Below are 18,468 nucleotides of genomic sequence, written 5' to 3'. Positions count from 1 at the left end.
CCAGGGTGTGTTTGCTTTGTCAATCCAGGGCCCTGCTAGCGAGTGGGGCCCGTTTCAGTTGAAGCGTAGATAAGGCCCCCTAATCTGGCGTGTGAGATCGTACAGCCATGAGGGTTATGAAAGCGGTGGAACCGGAACCGGCTCGGCGTGAGATGCTGCAGCCGTCATCTGAAATGAGGCGGGAATGGAAACTCTGTGTGTGATTCCACTTGTTTTCCTTTTTGGAAAACGACCCAGGGTGTGGGTCCACCGGGCTTTATTGTAGTGTGTCCCTGTCCCCACACACACACGCACACGCACACACACACACACACACACACACACCACACACCACACACCACACACCACACACCACACACCACACACACACACACACACACACACACACACACACACACACACACACACACACACACACACACACACACACACACACACACACACACACACACACACACACACACACACACACACCACTGTTTTCTCCCGGAGGGAACAGCTAGCTGAACGCCTGAACGTCCCGGTGCCAGAGAATTATTCGAAGGGAGGAGTGTTACAGTTTTACAGCTGATGACAAGTTCATTGTGAGGGTTTCAGAATATATTCGCTTCAGTGTAAAATAAATAAGAACATGTGGTCGCCCCTATTTTCAAATAAAATGCCAAATCATTAAGTAATGCTCTAGGAGGAGTGCAGCGTTCCTCTCTTTTTAAAAAGAGAATACTGCAATGTAATAGTTCATATATTATTCCTGGGTCTCTGGTCCAGGACATTCCCTGTCCGTGGACGTGAACGACGACTCTCTCCAGAAATGAGATCATTCAGTTTTGGAACCTGTGATGTCATTGAGATGTCAAAATCTAGAGTCATTCGTAGGATATGTCAAGTCAGTAAACAGGGGTGTAGTAGTGTGGGCGAATAGTAGAACGGACTACTCAGGGCCCTGAGCTGGGGGAGGGGAGGGCCCTCCGAGGGTCTGGACTCCGGACTAAAATAGTTTTAAAGGTGGTGGTTGGGGAGGGGAGGGGCGGCCCAGAGACACATCATGTGCACAGTGCCCAGAATATTTTTGCTACACCCCTGTCTGTAAACAATTATTTTGATTTATTTATTTATTAACATGACTTCATATTGACCCAGCTGGTCAGTTGTTTAATTACTGTTATTACAGCTACCTCTCTCTTTCTCGTTCTCTCTGTTCCTCTCTCTCCCTCCCCCAATCCCTCTCTCTCTCGTTTTCTCTCTCTCTCTCTCTCTCTCTCTCTCTCTCTCTCTCTCTCTCTCTCTCTCTCTCTCTCTCTCTCTCTCTCTCTCTCTCTCTCTCTCTCTCTCTCTCTCTCTCTCTGTATCTCCTATCATTTGGCAGAAATGAGATCACAATACCTCTGTTTTCGGGCTGAGGTAATTATAGGGGTAATTTGTGCCAGGATCAGCCAGCGATTGCCTCTGTTTTTTTTTACGAGGAAGCAAATAACTTGTTCCAAAGTTGTTAAATGATAGTTTGGGGATTAGAGGTTTGGAGTTCCAGCTTTGACAAGCACCTACAAAACACCTCATTCATGTTGCTGCACGGGGCCCTAATTTGGCACTAATCGCTATGTGCGGAATGTCACATGATTAATATGGAGCTGCACGGCACGTATCACTGTGCTTTATGACTCCACACCCCGTAAAAGACACATGGTAACATGCGTGCTCAGTCCGTCTGTAACAGCCTGATTTTAATAGCTGCTCCTTTAGGTGAAGGCATTCCTGTTGCTGATTAGTTTACATTGGGCATTTACTGTGGTTGGAGGGAATATCATCAGTTATTTTCACCTGATACCAGTCAGACAGGTGTCTCAGGTGTATTAATATAGAGCAGCATGTTTCCTATTTTTCTTCTTCCATTTCTACCTCCTCCCTTTGGTAAATGTTTTATTCAAGAGTTTTAATTTGAAAAAATGTGGCTTAAAATACTTACATTCAATTGATACATAGGCAGGCAGGCAGGCAGGCAGGCAGGCAGGCAGGCAGGCAGGCAGGCAGGCAGGCAGGCAGGCAGGCAGGCAGGCAGGCAGGCAGGCAGGCAGACAGACAGACAGACAGACAGACAGACAGACAGACAGACAGACAGACAGACAGACAGACAGACAGACAGACAGACAGACAGACAGACAGACAGACAGACAGACAGACAGACAGACACCGGATTCACATAACTTAAGAGGTTACTTATTTAAAGCTTGTGGCTGTGGGAACAAAGCTCTTGCTAAAACAGGCCTTTCTGCACATGGGTAGTCTATACCTACGGCCAGAAGGAAGGTCTTTCTGCACATGGGTAGTCTATACCTACGGCCAGAAGGAAGGTCTTTCTGCACATGGGTAGTCTATACCTACGGATGGCCGTGAGTCTCTGTTGACAACGTTTGATGATGGTAGTCATCTCTAGCAGCAGAATTAATGCAATCCGACAGCACACCACTTGGTGAATAACATGCAAATGGATTGCATTGGAATATGAACGTACAGTAGACCCCTGCTGAAGCTGAATATTAGTTAACAGTGAGCAGGGCTCAGGAAGTGGTCCTACCGTATTAACGGTAACAATAACCAGCAGGGGCGCTCGAATACAGCTGGTGACAACGGCCCGAGGCGTGGCTCTCATTCCATTTCATCAGAAGAAAACGATCACAACGCCGTTAGTGTAATGCTTTTTGGTAACAATAAGTTTGTTTAAACACGCAATGTTGCTGAATTAAAGAATTAAACAGTTAAAACCTGTCAAATCAGCAGTCAACGTGTATATTTGGTACCACTTCACATTCATTTGATAATCGTGACATTTTCTGCGGCAGATGAAGGGAGAAGTCACACATGCTCTAATCAACCCACATAAAAAGGAAGTGTAGGCTCTCAGAGTAGGGCGATCTTTTTTTTTTATCCACTTTTTCTCCTCTTTTTCTATTTTTCTCCCATCCCAATTCCACTGTGCCAATTCTCCCCTCCTCTGTCTTGAACGTTGCTCGCATATGCCCCCCACTGGCCGGTTGTAGGGAGGATAGAAGCCTTGCATCACGTGTCCCCTCCGATACACAAGGAGGCAGCCTGTCACATCTTTTCACCTGCCAGCGCGGACTCTTATTGGCGAGGTGTAACGTGTGGGAGGCTCACACTACCCCCGCCATTTCCTGTCTCTGCTGTGCAGGCGTCCCCAACCGACCTGTAGGAGTCGCTGTCCACAACGTCCAGATTACCACCCATCGACTTCCACCCGCTAACTCTGCCAATTGAGTTAATGACGGCTGGCCCAAGCCGGAGGCAACGCCGACAGCCGGAGTCGAACCCGGTGTCCCTTGCGTTGGTGACGAGCGCAATGTCCGCTGCACCACCCAGCCGCCCCCAGAGTAGGGCGATCTTGAATCAGGGAGAGACTTAGGAGATTTAGTCCAAAGTATAACACTGGAGCACACAGATCTTTAAGGCAACAAACCTTTATTTTTTTTACTAAAGTTTTGAAGCAGGGTGCGTCAAACCAACTCTGCTGAAGACTCTGCGTCGAATCGTTGGTTCAAAATAAAGTCTGTGCACTAAAGCTCTCTGAAGTCCCTCTCGTCCAAACCCATCTTTAATCCCAAAATCCTCTTGTCAACCAGACTGGTCCTTTATACTTGCACCAGAAACCGATTCAGATCAGTGACCGGATCTATCGGAGCAAGCGTTACAGTCACAAACTCAAAACATGAGTTTGTAGAATGACAGAACTAGAGAGTGAAATGTTTAGTTCACTTTTTTTTTTTAATTCTTTTTATGTCTCTCTCTTTTTTTTCATTCACGAGGGGGAAAACCTGCTGAGACCTCCAAATGCAATAATTCCATTTCCACTTAGTAAGTGTAATCTCTCCAGGTCCACTCTGTTATCCAACGTCATTTCAGATAGCCGGCTCCCCTGTGAATGCTTTCATACGTCCTCCTTCCTCCTCGACCGCCAGACTCTCTCCTCCTCAGATTCCATTAAAAGTCATAACTTCAGCTCCGGGGGCTCTGATCAAATAGAGAGTAAATGCATTTTCCAGCCCCCCCCCCCACTCCCACCTCACCCCCTTACACTTCCAATGTACCTCATATTTACATATAGATTGAGTATTTATCAGAAAGCAAATTCACTGTGGTCCACTTTATTGGACCTTGTTGGATTGATGTATATTTAATGAAAAGTTAAAGTAGGCAGTGTAATTCTTTGAACAGGGGTTGTGTGTGGTTGTGTGGACACACAGTGCGTGGCCAGAATAATAATGCCCAGGTCATGAACAATTCAACTCAGGAATATGTTGTTACTTTATTTGCTGTGGTTTGGTCCGTTTTTTTTATGAATATTTTGTAAAATTCCTTTTTTACTTCTACCTACACAACACTGACACTTAACATAAAACATTATACTGGAGCTATTGAATAAGTTAAGTTGAGTTAAGTTGAGTTAAGTTGTACCTTTATTAACCCCTTGGGGAAATGTGTCCTCTGCACTTTACTCATCCTAACTATTCAGGAGCAGTGGGCAGCCACACATAGTGCGGCAACCGGGGACCAACTCCAGTTGTATTGCCAGTACCTCGGTCAAGGACCATGGCAGTAAACCTAGCATGGCATTGATCAAGCCTTGTGTGTATTTATGTCGGACACAAGGACAATAACACACATTAAACTGATCATTTGAGAGGGATGTTTTATAATTGACTTCCATAATGACAGGACCTGTTGGCTGCCAGGGCTGGCATGTGACCATCCGACAACCCCTTGAAGGTTTGATCTGCCTGGTTCAGAGCTGTCCTTTGATAACAATCATAAAGACACCCCCTGGAGGAGAAAATCATGTCCGCTTGGTGTCTTTCTCCTGATACAAAGGGAGGTGGATAGGTGACATTATGTCGACGCTAGTCAGAGCAGTCCTGATGAGACCATAATCCCTGGGGTCGCCTCCCATCTCTCTCCCATTCAGACTCCATCCAGACCCCAGCCACACCACTGCTCCACATACAGAAGGGAATTATCTGTTGGTCATCATGCCTCCCATGCGTCATCTTCACTGCTATGACCCTCCCCCACACCACACCACACCACACCACACCACACCACACCACACCACACCACACCACACCACACCACACCACACTACACCACACCACACCACACCACACCACACCACACCACACCACACCACACTACACTACACTACACTACACTACACTACATTACATCACGCCACGCCACGCCACACCACACCACACCACACTACACTACACCACACCACACCACACCACACTACACCACACCACACTACACCACACCACACTACACTACACTACACCACACCACACTACACCACACTACACTACACTACACTACACTACACCACACTACACTACACCACACCACACTACACCACGCTACGCTACGCCATGCTACGCCACGCTACGCCACACCACGCCACACCACACCACACCACACCACACTACACTACACTACACTACGCCATGCTACGCCACGCCACACCGTACTACACTACACTACACTACACTACACTACACCACACTACGCCACACCGCACCAGGCCATGCCATGCCATACCACACATCTCTGACAGACCCCTGCCCCCCTTCCCAAACTGGACAAGATTAGACTGGATTATTCAACTAATATTGCCCTCTCTGGGGGGGGGGGGGGGTCTTTGAAGTAAATAAGACCATTGAAAAGAGAAGGCAAATGGTAAAAATGACGCTTATAACGTGTCTGTCCTGATAAATGTGGTCCAAACAGCAACAATAGATGTCCTCGCTGCGGTCTCGCTGCCTTCCTGGTTGGAGGCTGAAGGAATCTGCCAGCCATTGTCTGGGTGCAGCATCAGGTGTGAAGCGTGTTGAGGAGACTCTCTGAGGGTTCTTTATCCTCCAGTCGCCGTGGCTACAGGTTGACGATGGCTGAGAGCCATGCATGTGGCTGGTGAATAGAGAGGCTGACAGCAGAAAATGTGCTCCTCTGTGAGCTGGAATGTTTGAAAAATTATTAACAATGGGGGCCAAGATGATGTAGTGTAAACAACGTAGCAGCCTACGGGGCAAATTAATACCTGAATACCCCACGAGAGATCCCAGTGCTCCATTCAGGGTGCCAGTTTCCCTGTTGTTAAACATAGTTTAGTATTTGCAGCACAAACACTTTTGTTATACAATTAGGTATTTCATATTTTCATTCTTGTTGCAGAGAATATGTCCAGCAGTTGAGAGTTTTACCTCTCTTCATCTGTTAAAAGAAACCGCATCAATATTCACTAATTAGACATCATTCATAGCATACATTAAACATACCTAATTTTATGAATATTCTCCAAGACGTCTGTTTGCTTCAGGCTAGTAGCAGTGTTGAGCCTGATTGCCATAGAAGTTTAACCCTTTCACCACCACACTACATAAGGTTAACCTTTCACTACCACACTACAGACGGTTAACCTAACCGTCTGTAGTGTGGTTGTGAAAGGGTTAACCCTTTGCCGTGTGGCAGTGAAATAACCTTCTGTATTGTCACAGTGAAAGGGTTAACCCTTTGGTAGTGTAGTAGTGAAAGGGTTAAGCATTCATCTTCCCCCGCTGATCCCCTGCCCCCCACCCCTCCCTCCACCACTCCTGTCGCTCAGAGTCTGGACTCACCTCAGTGAGAAGGACAGATGTCCCCCGGGGGCTGAGGGGGGAGGTGCAACCTGGCTCAGCCCAGACGGTCAGCCTTTGATATGCACAGCCCTCGCCTCAGCAGGTATCTAGCTAGCTGGTCTTGGCTCTAGACATCACACTTCCCTGCCAATCGCCTCATATTTAATAAACCTCTGATCGCAGGACAGATACAGTCTTTTACAGCTCAAAACAAACAAGGCCACTCTATTCTGCTCAACTCTCGCACCTACATTATGGTAGGGAAGGGTTTGTATGTTCACTTCTTTCATCTTCTTTCATGGACACCCCATCTTGTATTAGTGACATAACAAAAAGTGCAGATACAAACATACTTAATTTAACACATTTGATGAGAAGGTTGTGTGTAGCAGGCCCAGGATGGGAGCATTGACGGTACACAGTGTGAGAAGAGCATTTATGCAGGTGAACACCAGGAAGGCTGCTGGCCCAGATGGAATAACAGGACGCATACTTAAGTCCTGTGCTAACCAGCTAGCCCCTCTGTTCACCACCATATTTAATCGATCCCTGAAGGAGTCAGTGGTCCCTGCCTGCTTCAAGATGTCCACCATTATCCCGGTACCAAAGAAACCCTCCCCAGCAGGTCTCAATGACTACAGACCGGTGGCACTCACCTCTGTGGCCATGAAATGTTTCGAGAGGCTGGTCAAGGATCACATTTGTGCCTCCCTCCCCAGTGATATGGACCCTATGCAATTTGCATACAGGCCAAACAGGTCCACTGACGATGCGGTCTCCCAAGTACTGCACAGCACCCTCTCTCACCTGGACCGTCAGAAGGGGGGCTATGTGAGACTGTTGTTCATTGACTACAGCTCAGCGTTCAACACCATAGTCCCCACCAGACTGGTGGACAAGCTGATCGAGCTAGGTCTGAGCTCCGCTCTGAGCGCCTGGATACTGGACTTTCTGAGTGAAAGGCCCCAGGCGGTCAGGGTGGGGGGTCAGACCTCCAACACCATCACCCTGAGCATCGGGTCCCCCCAGGGCTGTGTTCTGAGCCCCCTGCTGTACTCACTATACACACATGACTGTGTGGCCAAGTTCAGCTCCAACTCCATAGTGAAGTTTGCGGACGACACAGTGGTGGTGGGGCTGATCTCGGACAACGACGAGAAGGCCTACCGGGAGGAGGTTGAGGTACTGGAACGCTGGTGCCAGGACAACAGCCTGCTCCTGAACATTGGTAAAACCAAGGAGCTGATCGTGGATTATAGGAGAGGACAGCAGGAGACACACACACCACTGAGGATAAACGGGGCTACCGTGGACAGGGTGAGCAGCTTTAAGTACCTGGGGGTCCACATCGCAGAGGATCTGACATGGACAACACACATAGACTCAGTCGTAAAAAAGGCGAAGCAACGCCTCTACCACCTGAGACAGTTAAGGAAGTTCAGAGTATCTGGGAAGATACTCCAGTCCTTCTACTCCGGAGCTGTAGAGAGCATCTTGACTGGAAACATCACTGCCTGGTATGGAAACAGCACGGCATAGGACAAGAAGGCCCTACAGAGAGTGGTGCGCTCAGTCGAGCGTACCACGGGTATTGCACTACCACCCCTGCAGGTTCTATACAACAAGAGGTGCAAATCCAGAGCCTGCAGAATAATGAAAGACCCACACCACCCAACAACAGCCTGTTCATGCTGCTGAAGTCAGGCAGACGCCTGCGAACACCAGCTACTAGGACAGAGAGACTTCGGCTCAGCTTCTTCCCCCAGGCCATCAGAGCCCTGAACACTGAACTCTCCACACACAAGCACACATGAGCACACACACAACACACACACTGTACACGCTCACACACTAGCAGCCACTTTAACATGAGCAAGCACACACTCATGCTGCACACGCCCACACTTATGGCCACTAAGGAAAGGTCACTTTAAAATAGTATAGTATAATTGTATAAATTAGCATGTACAGAAAGACACTACCAAAGGACCTAGCATGTCCTCCATGCTCTGTAAATAACTTATGTACATATACCAATATGCCCTAACATGTTACTTGTTTATTGCACAATGTTACTTGTTTATTGCACAATGTTGATTCTATTATATGTTATTTGCACATTGTTGCGGGCAAGACCACCCGCATTTCATTGTATACTTGTATGCCGTGACAAATAAAACTCTTGACTGACTTGACTTGAGCAGGGCCTCAAACCCTTGTTGACCCTATCTCTGTCTTTTTTTTTTTTTTTTTATCTTTTTCCCCCTCCTTTTTCCTCCGATTTTCTCCCATCCCAATGTTAGTCGTTATGCCAATTCCCAATCCCCTTCCTGGTCGCTGCGCACTTACCCCCCACAGTCGGTCTGGGAGAGTGGAGGTTACCACGTGCTTCCTCCGACACACGTCCAGCCAATCAACCGCTTCTTTTCACCTGGCAGCGCGGATTCTCACTGAGAGGGCGTAGCGTGTGGAAGGATCACACTATCCCACTTAGATCCTATCCGCGCTTAGCAGGCGCCCCGACCGAACTGTAGGAGTCGCTGTTTACAACGACCCGGACCCACCCCGCCAGCTTCTCCCACCCTCTAATACTGCCAATTGTATTAGTGTGAACGGCCAGCCAAGCTGGTGACAACACCGGAGCTGTGAGCTGGATTCGAACAGGCGAATCCAGCCGCTCCGGGGTTGGTGACGAACGCAATCTCCGTTACGCCACCTGACTGCCCTATCTCTGCCTTTCTGCTACTCCTTGTTTCACTTGCTGCCATGTTATCTCCTCAGCTACAATACAGACTGCTATGGAATTCTGTATTTTAATCATATCCAACACCAACAGAGGGGGGTCCCTGAGACAAAGCTTTATAAAAATGTGTATCAATTTGGGGGTTCCTTGACACAAAAAAGGTGAGGACCTCTGTCGTATAGCAGAACATCTGTCGTATAGCAGAACACCTGTTGTATAGCAGAACATCTGTCGTATAGCAGAACATTTGTCGTATAGCAGAACATCTGTCGTATAGCAGAACCTCTGTCGTATAGCAGAACCTCTGTCGTATAGCAGAACCTCTGTCGTATAGCAGCACATCTGTCGTATTGCAGAAAACCTGTTGTATAGCAGAACATCTGTCGTATAGCAGAACATCTGTCGTATAGCAGAACATCTGTCGTATAGCAGAACATCTGTCGTATAGCAGAACCTCTGTCGTATAGCAGAACATCTGTCATATAGCAGAACCTCTGTCGTATAGCAGAACATCTGTCATATAGCAGAACATCTGTCGTATAGCAGAACCTCTGTCATATAGCAGAACATCTGTCATATAGCAGAACATCTGTCGTATAGCAGAACCTCTGTCGTATAGCAGAACATCTGTCGTATAGCAGAACATCTGTCATATAGCAGAACATCTGTCGTATAGCAGAACCTCTGTCGTATAGCAGAACATCTGTCATATAGCAGAACATCTGTCGTATAGCAGAACCTCTGTCGTATAGCAGAACATCTGTCGTATAGCAGAACATCTGTCATATAGCAGAACCTCTGTCGTATAGCAGAACATCTGTCGTATAGCAGAACATCTGTCATATAGCAGAACATCTGTCGTATAGCAGAACCTCTGTCGTATAGCAGAACATCTGTCGTATAGCAGAACATCTGTCATATAGCAGAACATCTGTCATATAGCAGAACCTCTGTCGTATAGCATGCACACAGCAATTTAGCATATTCACACAACAGCTCATGTCATGCTCAGGATGGGATTCCTTTCCACCCTGTCCCTACCTGTAAATATGGTCAATGACGAGAGTTAACAGCTCCAAATACAAGAGTATTTATTGATAGTTCTCCAGACATGTTTGATGTCAGTGTGAGAAATAGGTCATAATACACTAATACACTACTGGATGGTCCTCATGATTTCCATTTCCGTACACACAGTAGGCTATCATGATTTATCATGTGAGAGAAATCCCACTTACAGACTAACATCCACTTGCCTGCATGCTCGCTCGAACAGTATGAACAACCATCTCTCTCTACGGGTTCCTTCTTCTTTGTAACGTTTACTGATGGGAAACAGCTGTGGTTCCTCTCTACCTTTTAGTCACAGAAGTAGAAAAAATACAGACCTGGCAACGCTCTCAACCACCTGCTTGAATACACACACTTTTCAACTACAAGCTACACAGGGAGGGAGGGAGGGAGGGAGGGAGGAGAGAGAGGGAGAGAGAGAGAGAGAGAGAGAGAGATATGTGTGTATGTGCTGCATGACAGTAAACTCATGGCTCTTACTAAAAACATAGATGTTGTGTTTTTTCCCCCACCATGTACACATTCATGCTTTCCATACTGTGTTGTGTGCGTGTTTAATGGACTGTCCATTTAGATTTCACTAAATTGATCGCTGTGTTTTCCAAGCAGCGGCGTTGCTTTGCTTTTCTTTTCTTTGGCCAGTTGTCATTGAAGCTTTTCCAAGACAAACTTTCCCTCCAGTCATTAATTCTGTTGCAGCGTGTTATGCGAGGGATCGCCTATTGAATTACCTCCATCGGTTTTTATCATAATTAGGAGAAGTGTTTCGACAAGATCTGGCAAAGGAAAGTGTGTAGGTAAACACAGGGACGGAGATAAAGCATTACCATCACAACAGAGGAAAGAATTAGATTCTTCAACACAGTTAGAATGCTTTCCGCGCTCATACAAGGTAAACTCATTTCCACTGGGTGTTATTAGAGTAGAAACACACTGGTACAGCGGTGGGATATTGGACAGACACCACCAGTACCACAAGGCACTGGGACCAGGATTAAAAACCAGATACCAGGAGTCCTGCGCGAAATGAAATCAAAGCAGTCACTTGCATTTCTGAAGTGTTGACACAGAGAAAGGGATGTATCTAAGGGAGAAACTGGATTATATCGCAATAATTTCCCTTCATCATCTATGGCCTCAAACTCATGTTAGGAGTGAGAGGAACAGGAGGGTGTCTCTACTTTTCCTTTTCTATTTCTCCTTCCTCTGTGTCGACCTTTGTGTCTGAACTGGTTTTAATTGATTAAGCGATTCATTGATAAATGTGTGGGAATGAGTGGGTATGCGTTTGGTGGTAAGGAGTGGGTAGAGGATGAGACAGTGGCTCAGGAGACACAGGAGTTAGAGCGGTCGTCTGGTAATCAGAAGGTTCCGGCTCCTCCCGGCAGCGTGGCGATGTGTCCTTGAGACACTTAACCCCTAACTGCTCCCGATGAGCAGGTTGGAACCTTACATGGTTGCCTTCATGGGTGTGTGAATGTGTGAGTGAATGGGTGAATGTGAGGCATACGTTGTAAAGTGCTTTGGATAAAAGTGCTATATACAGTAAATGCAGTCAATTTATATGTGATTTCCCCACGAGATGAGGAGCTACTCATGAGGACTGCAGATGGATTTTTGTGTGATGAGAAAACCAGTATTTATTGTAGTTGTCACTGGAACAACCAAATTATTAAAAAACAAAACTGAACTTATTATCATACCGACCGCCGCTGTGGTCGCGCCACTCTGAAAGGGCCCAGACAGTGCACGTCCCGACCGGAGACCTTGTGGGTTAGATTTCTGGTAAAATAATCTACGGTTGTCTCACCAGCTCCCTTTTGTTCTGTCCCCTCGTCTGTTCTCTTGGGGCTAGAGCTGAATGACTAACCTTCATACGTCTAGATGCACTCTAGTTCCTAACACTGTAGTTCCTAACACTGTAGTTCCTAACACTGTAGTTCCTAACACTCTAGGAGTAAGGTCAAGCAGTAGTCTGACCAGTTTGTTTGGTGATGTTTGTAATCTGGTTTTTAGTGCCTTTGAGGTGCTTTGGTACCATGAGGTGCAAGCATAGTCGTAGTACCCTTGAATGAGTGCTCCTGCCAGAGTCTTCAGGGTATTCTTGTTTACCAGAGAGGAGATCCGGTACAAGAATCTTGTTTGTTGGTGCGGCTGGGTAGCGCATCGGACTAAGCGCTCGCCTACCACCGCAGAGACTCTGGGATCGAATCCAGCTGTCAACGGTACCTCCGGCTTGGTCAGTCGTCCCTACTAACACAATTGGCAGTGTTAGCGGGTGGGAAGCCGGTGGGGTATGTGTCCTGGTCGTTGTAAACAGCGACTCCTACTGGTCGGTCGTGTTGCCTGTTCAGCAGGGAAGGGAGATAGTGTGATCCTCCCACGCGTTACATTTCCCCAGTGAGAGTCCTCGATGTCAGGTGAAAAGAAGCGGCTGGCTGACTCCACATGTATCGGAGGAGGCATGTGATAGTCTTCACCCTCCCTAGGCCGACAGTAGGGGGCAAATGCGCGCAAACGACCACGAAGGGAATTGGCATAACGACTAAATTGGGATGGGAGAAAAATACGGAAAAAAGGGGAGAACAAAAAATAGATTTAAAAAAAATAATCTTGTTTGTTGGTTGACTTTTTTGATTACATTGGTTGCCATTTTGTCACAGGAAAGATTTGCCTCTAGGATGGAACCCAGGTATGTAATTTGATCTTTCCTTGTGACAATATTGTCACCCACTATAACAGAGAAGCCGTTGGTCTTGCTGAGTTTGTTATTTGATCCAAAGAAAATGGACTCTGTTTTACCCAGGTGTAATGATAGTTTGTTATCAGCGAGCCAGGTGCAGCTTCTGCCGAGTTCAGAGCTGAGGGCTTTTTCAACCTGTCAGAGACCAGCAGGGCTGAGTCGTCCGCGAACAGGAACAAGTTGCAGTCACAAGCTGATGACATGTCATTTGGATAAATTAGGAACAGTAACCGTCCTAGTATGCTTCCTTGTGGAACACCACAGCTCACTGGGAGGGTGGGGGTGGGTGGGGGGGGGATAGTAGGGGTGTAACGATGCAACCTCACAAGGATTAAATTCGATTACGATTCTTCAGGCAACGATTCAATGCATCATGAAATCTCTTTGACCACGATTCGATTAAATTCGATTCGATACATTTTCTATCAGTTAATTCCCCAAAACATTTTAAATACACAAATGGGTCTGGGGGAACTGATTCACTCAGCATGAATAGACTATAGGTCAATAAAAACAATACACAAAAAAATAAGTTTTTTATTTTTATTTGTTAAATTTCGATTATAATCGATTATAATCGATTCTAACAGTTTCAAATCGATGCAGTTGAATCGTCACTAGGATCGATGCATCGTTACACCCCTAGGGGATAGTGTACCGTGTACCTCCACCATCTGTTCTCTCCCCTCCAGGTAGGATTGCATCCAGCTCACTGATAAACTATCAAAACCAATTGCTTTTAGCTTGTCAATCAGAATGGAGTGATTGACAGTGTCGAAAGCCTTTTGGAGGTCCAGCATGACCATGCTGCAGTATTTGCCCGCGTCCACCTCGTTTAAATAGAGAATTTTTTCCCCCATGACTTAGATTAGATTAAATTAGATTCACTTTATTGTCATTACACAGTACAAGACAGTGCAACGAGATGTTGTACGTCTAACCAGGATGTGACAATCAACAGTTAGTTGCAATATAAAACACATATAAATAAAACTGTACAGTAAAGTGCAATGGTTAGCACAATGTGAAATGGTGAATACAAAATATAATAAAAAATAATAATCATTAAAATAAAGTCTACATAAGCTATGGCTATATACACAGGTATACAGTGAGGTGCAGTGGGCTATGTAGAGTTTTGATTCAGAAGTGTGACAGCTGAGGGGAAGAAACTATTTGTGGTCCTGTTGGTTCTGCCTGGGAGGCTGCGGTTGGGGTGAGAAGCGTCTTTGATGATAATCCGTGCTCTCTGTGAGCACCGCTTCTCATAGATTGATGAGATGGGGGGGAGTGGGGTCTTGGTGATGCGTTGGGCTATTTTCACTACCCTCTGCAGTGATTTCCGGTCCTTAACGGTGCAGTTGCCGTACCAGACTGAGATGTAGGTGGTGATGATGCTCTCAATTGTACAGTGATAAAAGTTCACTAGCATGGGAGGGGATAGGTGGAGTTTGGCCAACTTCCTCAGGAAAAAGAGGCGCTTGTGGGCCTTCTTGACCAGGGTCAGGGTGTTGGTGGACCAGGACAGGTCCTCAGAGAACCCCTGAACTTCCGAGATGGAGGTAAGAATAGAAACAGGGCGGTAGTTGCCTGGGTCGAATTTGCTGCCTTTTTTGTGCAGGGGGGTCACTCTCGCAATTTTGAAGTCTTTGGGGATGTGTCCCTGTTTTATGGAGAGGTTTATTATGTGTGTGATGACTGGGGTGATGGCGGCTGCTGAGTCTGAGGAATTTGGAGGGGATATTGTCATGGCCAGTGGCCTTGTTAGGTTGGAGGGCGCTCAGTTTTTTGAGTACCTCAACTGTTGTTACCATTTCAAGTTTGAAGTCGTCTTTGTGGACCCCTAGGTTTTTGTAGTAGGCTAGGATGTGTTCTACCCCAAAATGCCCTGAGTGGGAGGGTAGTTTATTAACCAGTGTTGTGGCTATGTTTGTAAAGAAAAGTAAGTATTTGGCCACATCCAGCTTGTCTGTGATGAGTGTTTTCTGTCTTTATGTTTATGTTTGTAAATCTGGTTTTCACAGGGCTTGTTTTTGTTTTCCTCAGTTTTGTCATTGATGACATTTGGGCTTGGAGACACTGTTTGAGCTTTTGGCAAGCTTTGACTGACTTTTATGAAGTTCAGAGCACCTTAAATAGTGTTTATCGTCTTTTAAATCCACAATCCATGGTGTTTGGACCATATCAATGTGGGATATACATATACATTCTTGAAGAGTTTGACCTGTAGATAGATGTTCCAACATTATAAATCTGTTTCACTCCATTGTTTACAGGCATTACTAACATAAACTAACCTTTTACAGACACAAAATACATAAAATACAATTGAAAACCTTGTATTTACCTGCATTGCCAAGTGTGACTCCCTAAAAGCCAGGTATAAACCCACCCCTTACCTTAATCCCTTACCTTAACCCTAACCTCAACCTCACTGGACCTCGAGCCCTAACTTAAAGGAACATGCCAACATTATGGGAAATGCACTTACTGTCTTTTCCAAAGTGAGACAAGAAGATATTTCATTTAATTGAATTTAATTTTGTTTCGCACATGGTAGTGTATTACAGTACATTACAAATTCCTATAATTCATTTAGTTATTATTATAATCAAATACACCCATAAGCAAAAAGGAGCAGGAAGAAGAATAAATTCTTATTAATACCTGCCCCCTATCCAATTAAATAAGGTACATTTGATGGTCGGTGCATACAACCATTACTTGCACTATTTATTCTGTTTTTATTGCTAACCCTTTTTTTACACAGGATTTTAGCCTGTACCTTCTGGCAGGGGGACTGCCAATGGAAATTAGCCTTTTGGCTAAAATTGGGTGCATTTACATCTGTAAAATGTTTTATTAATGTACACTGTCCCCCTTGAACAAATAAAGTAAACCTAACCTAACCAAAGTGCAAATTTAAACAAATTCAAAACAAATCAACTAGAACAAAAACGAGCAACAAATGAACAGCGCATACAACCATTCCTTGCACTAAAATGCAAATTTAAACAAATCCAAAACAAAACAACTAGAACAAAAACGAGCAACAAATGAACAATCAAACATGTAGAAAAGCAAAAGATAAGCAAAAGATAACTCCAGAGTCTAATCCTTTTCGTAGTCTTCATATTGTCTAATTATTTTCATCTTATAAGATAAATATTTTTACATCCCTTTAGGTCATTGTGGAGAGAATTCCACAGTTTTATTCCTATCACTGAAGGACACATCTGATTCCGAGTGGTCCGTGCAAACTGATGTTTAAAATCAATTTTCCTCCTGCTATCCCCACTTTCTGAACTACATACAAACTTCTTTTGTAAATTAACTGGCAGCTAATTGCTTTTTGCCCTAAACATAAATAATAACGTCTGTAGTTTCACTATCTCTTCAAGTTTCAATACCCTCGATCTGATAAATATACTGTTTGTGTGTTCTCTATACTCGACTTTATACATGATACGTACCGCTCTCTTCTGTAATGTGTATAATGATTTTATGGTAGTCATATATGTAGTTCCCCATACTTCAGCACAATAACTAAGGTATGGTGAGATGAGTGAGCAATATAGTATTCGCATTGCATCATATTTTAACACATGTCTTACTTTATTTAAAACAAAAATACTCGTAGACATCTTTTTTTTAACGTGTGCTATGTGGGATTTCCATGTTAGTTTGTCATCCATTATTACACCCAAAAATCTAAACTCTGACATTTCAATAGCCACGCCATCTATTGATACTACCACCTTGTCGTCCTTTTGTCGATTACCGAAAATGATAAACTTAGTTTTTTCAGATTTAACGATAACTTGTTTACATCAAACCATTGTTTTTGTTTTGTCATTTCATGTTCAATACTTTCAGCTAACTCGTTTAAATCGTATCCAGAACAGTGAACATTTGTGTCATCTGCCAACAAAACAAATTGTAATATTTTTGACACGTCACAAATGTGATTGATGTACAAATTAAAAAGTTTTGTGTTTCCTCTCTGTGCGTTCAATAGCTTTCTACTGAACGCACAGAGAGGAAATTGGTATCTATCTTCTTGTTTGACTCTGGAGAAGAGGGTAAGCGTTGGAGTGTTCCTTTATGGACTGCATTTACTTTATATAGCACTTTTATCCAAATCTATTTACAATTTCACATTCACCCATTCACTCACACATTCACACATCAATGACCGAGGCAACCATGCAAGGTGCCAACCTGCTGATCGGTAGCAAACACTTCGACACGTTGCCAGGAGGAGCCGGAATCTAACCGTGAACCTTCTGATTACCAGACGACCACTCTACATCCTGAGTCACCGTCACCCCCTTTAACCACCCATTAGACACAATACATGACGTGGTACATGAGATGCCTGTATCAAGAGCTCAGTCAATCAAGTAGAGAATAAAAACATGTCTCCCTTCTTCCTCCCTCTTTATTTGATCGTTTTGGAGGGTGGGGGGGGGGGGGGGCACCCATTTGTTTATTTGGATCACTGATTGGGCCTTTGATAGAAAGTGTTTTTTTGACTGTAACGCGACGTGGCGATGCAGGGCAGGAATGTATTGTCTGGCAGGAATGCTTTTGTCTTGGCATCTGCCCTCCAACCTGAAGACATGCTGCTATTTCTGGTGTTATCTGGTGCCAGACAGGCCACAGAGCACACGGCTTCCAAAACCCCCCGGTAACTCCACGGTAAACAAGAGCTGAAAATCATTTTAACATGTTCAGCACCAATACAGACGATGGCGGTGAATGAAAGCATGTTTGTTTAACACCTGCACACCATTTGTTTGTTCTTACTTTGTTCCAACAGACTGTGACAAATACATTTTCTGTATAGAAAATACCATAAACTTGCAGAAACCTTGAGATCAAATTGTATATTGTGATCTTCCCTTTCTGTCACTTATATACTGATTTAAGAAATGTACTCTTAAATAAAATTTTCTGAATGTTTTTTTGGTTGGATGATTTATGAAAGACTTGAGTTGTGTTTAAGGAGTTTTTCTTTTCTTTTTTCAGTTGTATTTGTAGGGCTTGGGAGAGGAGACCAAGAATGTTGTTTATGATCTAGAATTTATGTGGTAACAATTTGTTTCTGTAATCATTTATGTTTCACATTGCAAGAGTATGTGTGGTGTCATAAGCCCATGAGGGCTGCTGGGCACATTGAGTGCACAACATAAAAAAAACAATAGTCAATCAATCATATGTATTAATCC

The sequence above is a fragment of the Notolepis coatsorum genome, assembly GCF_963971535.1.
Source record: "Notolepis coatsorum genome assembly, chromosome: 6".
Classification (NCBI taxonomy): domain Eukaryota; kingdom Metazoa; phylum Chordata; class Actinopteri; order Aulopiformes; family Paralepididae; genus Notolepis; species Notolepis coatsorum.
The sequence above is the reverse complement of the archived record's forward strand: the minus strand, read 5'-3'. Positions refer to the sequence as shown.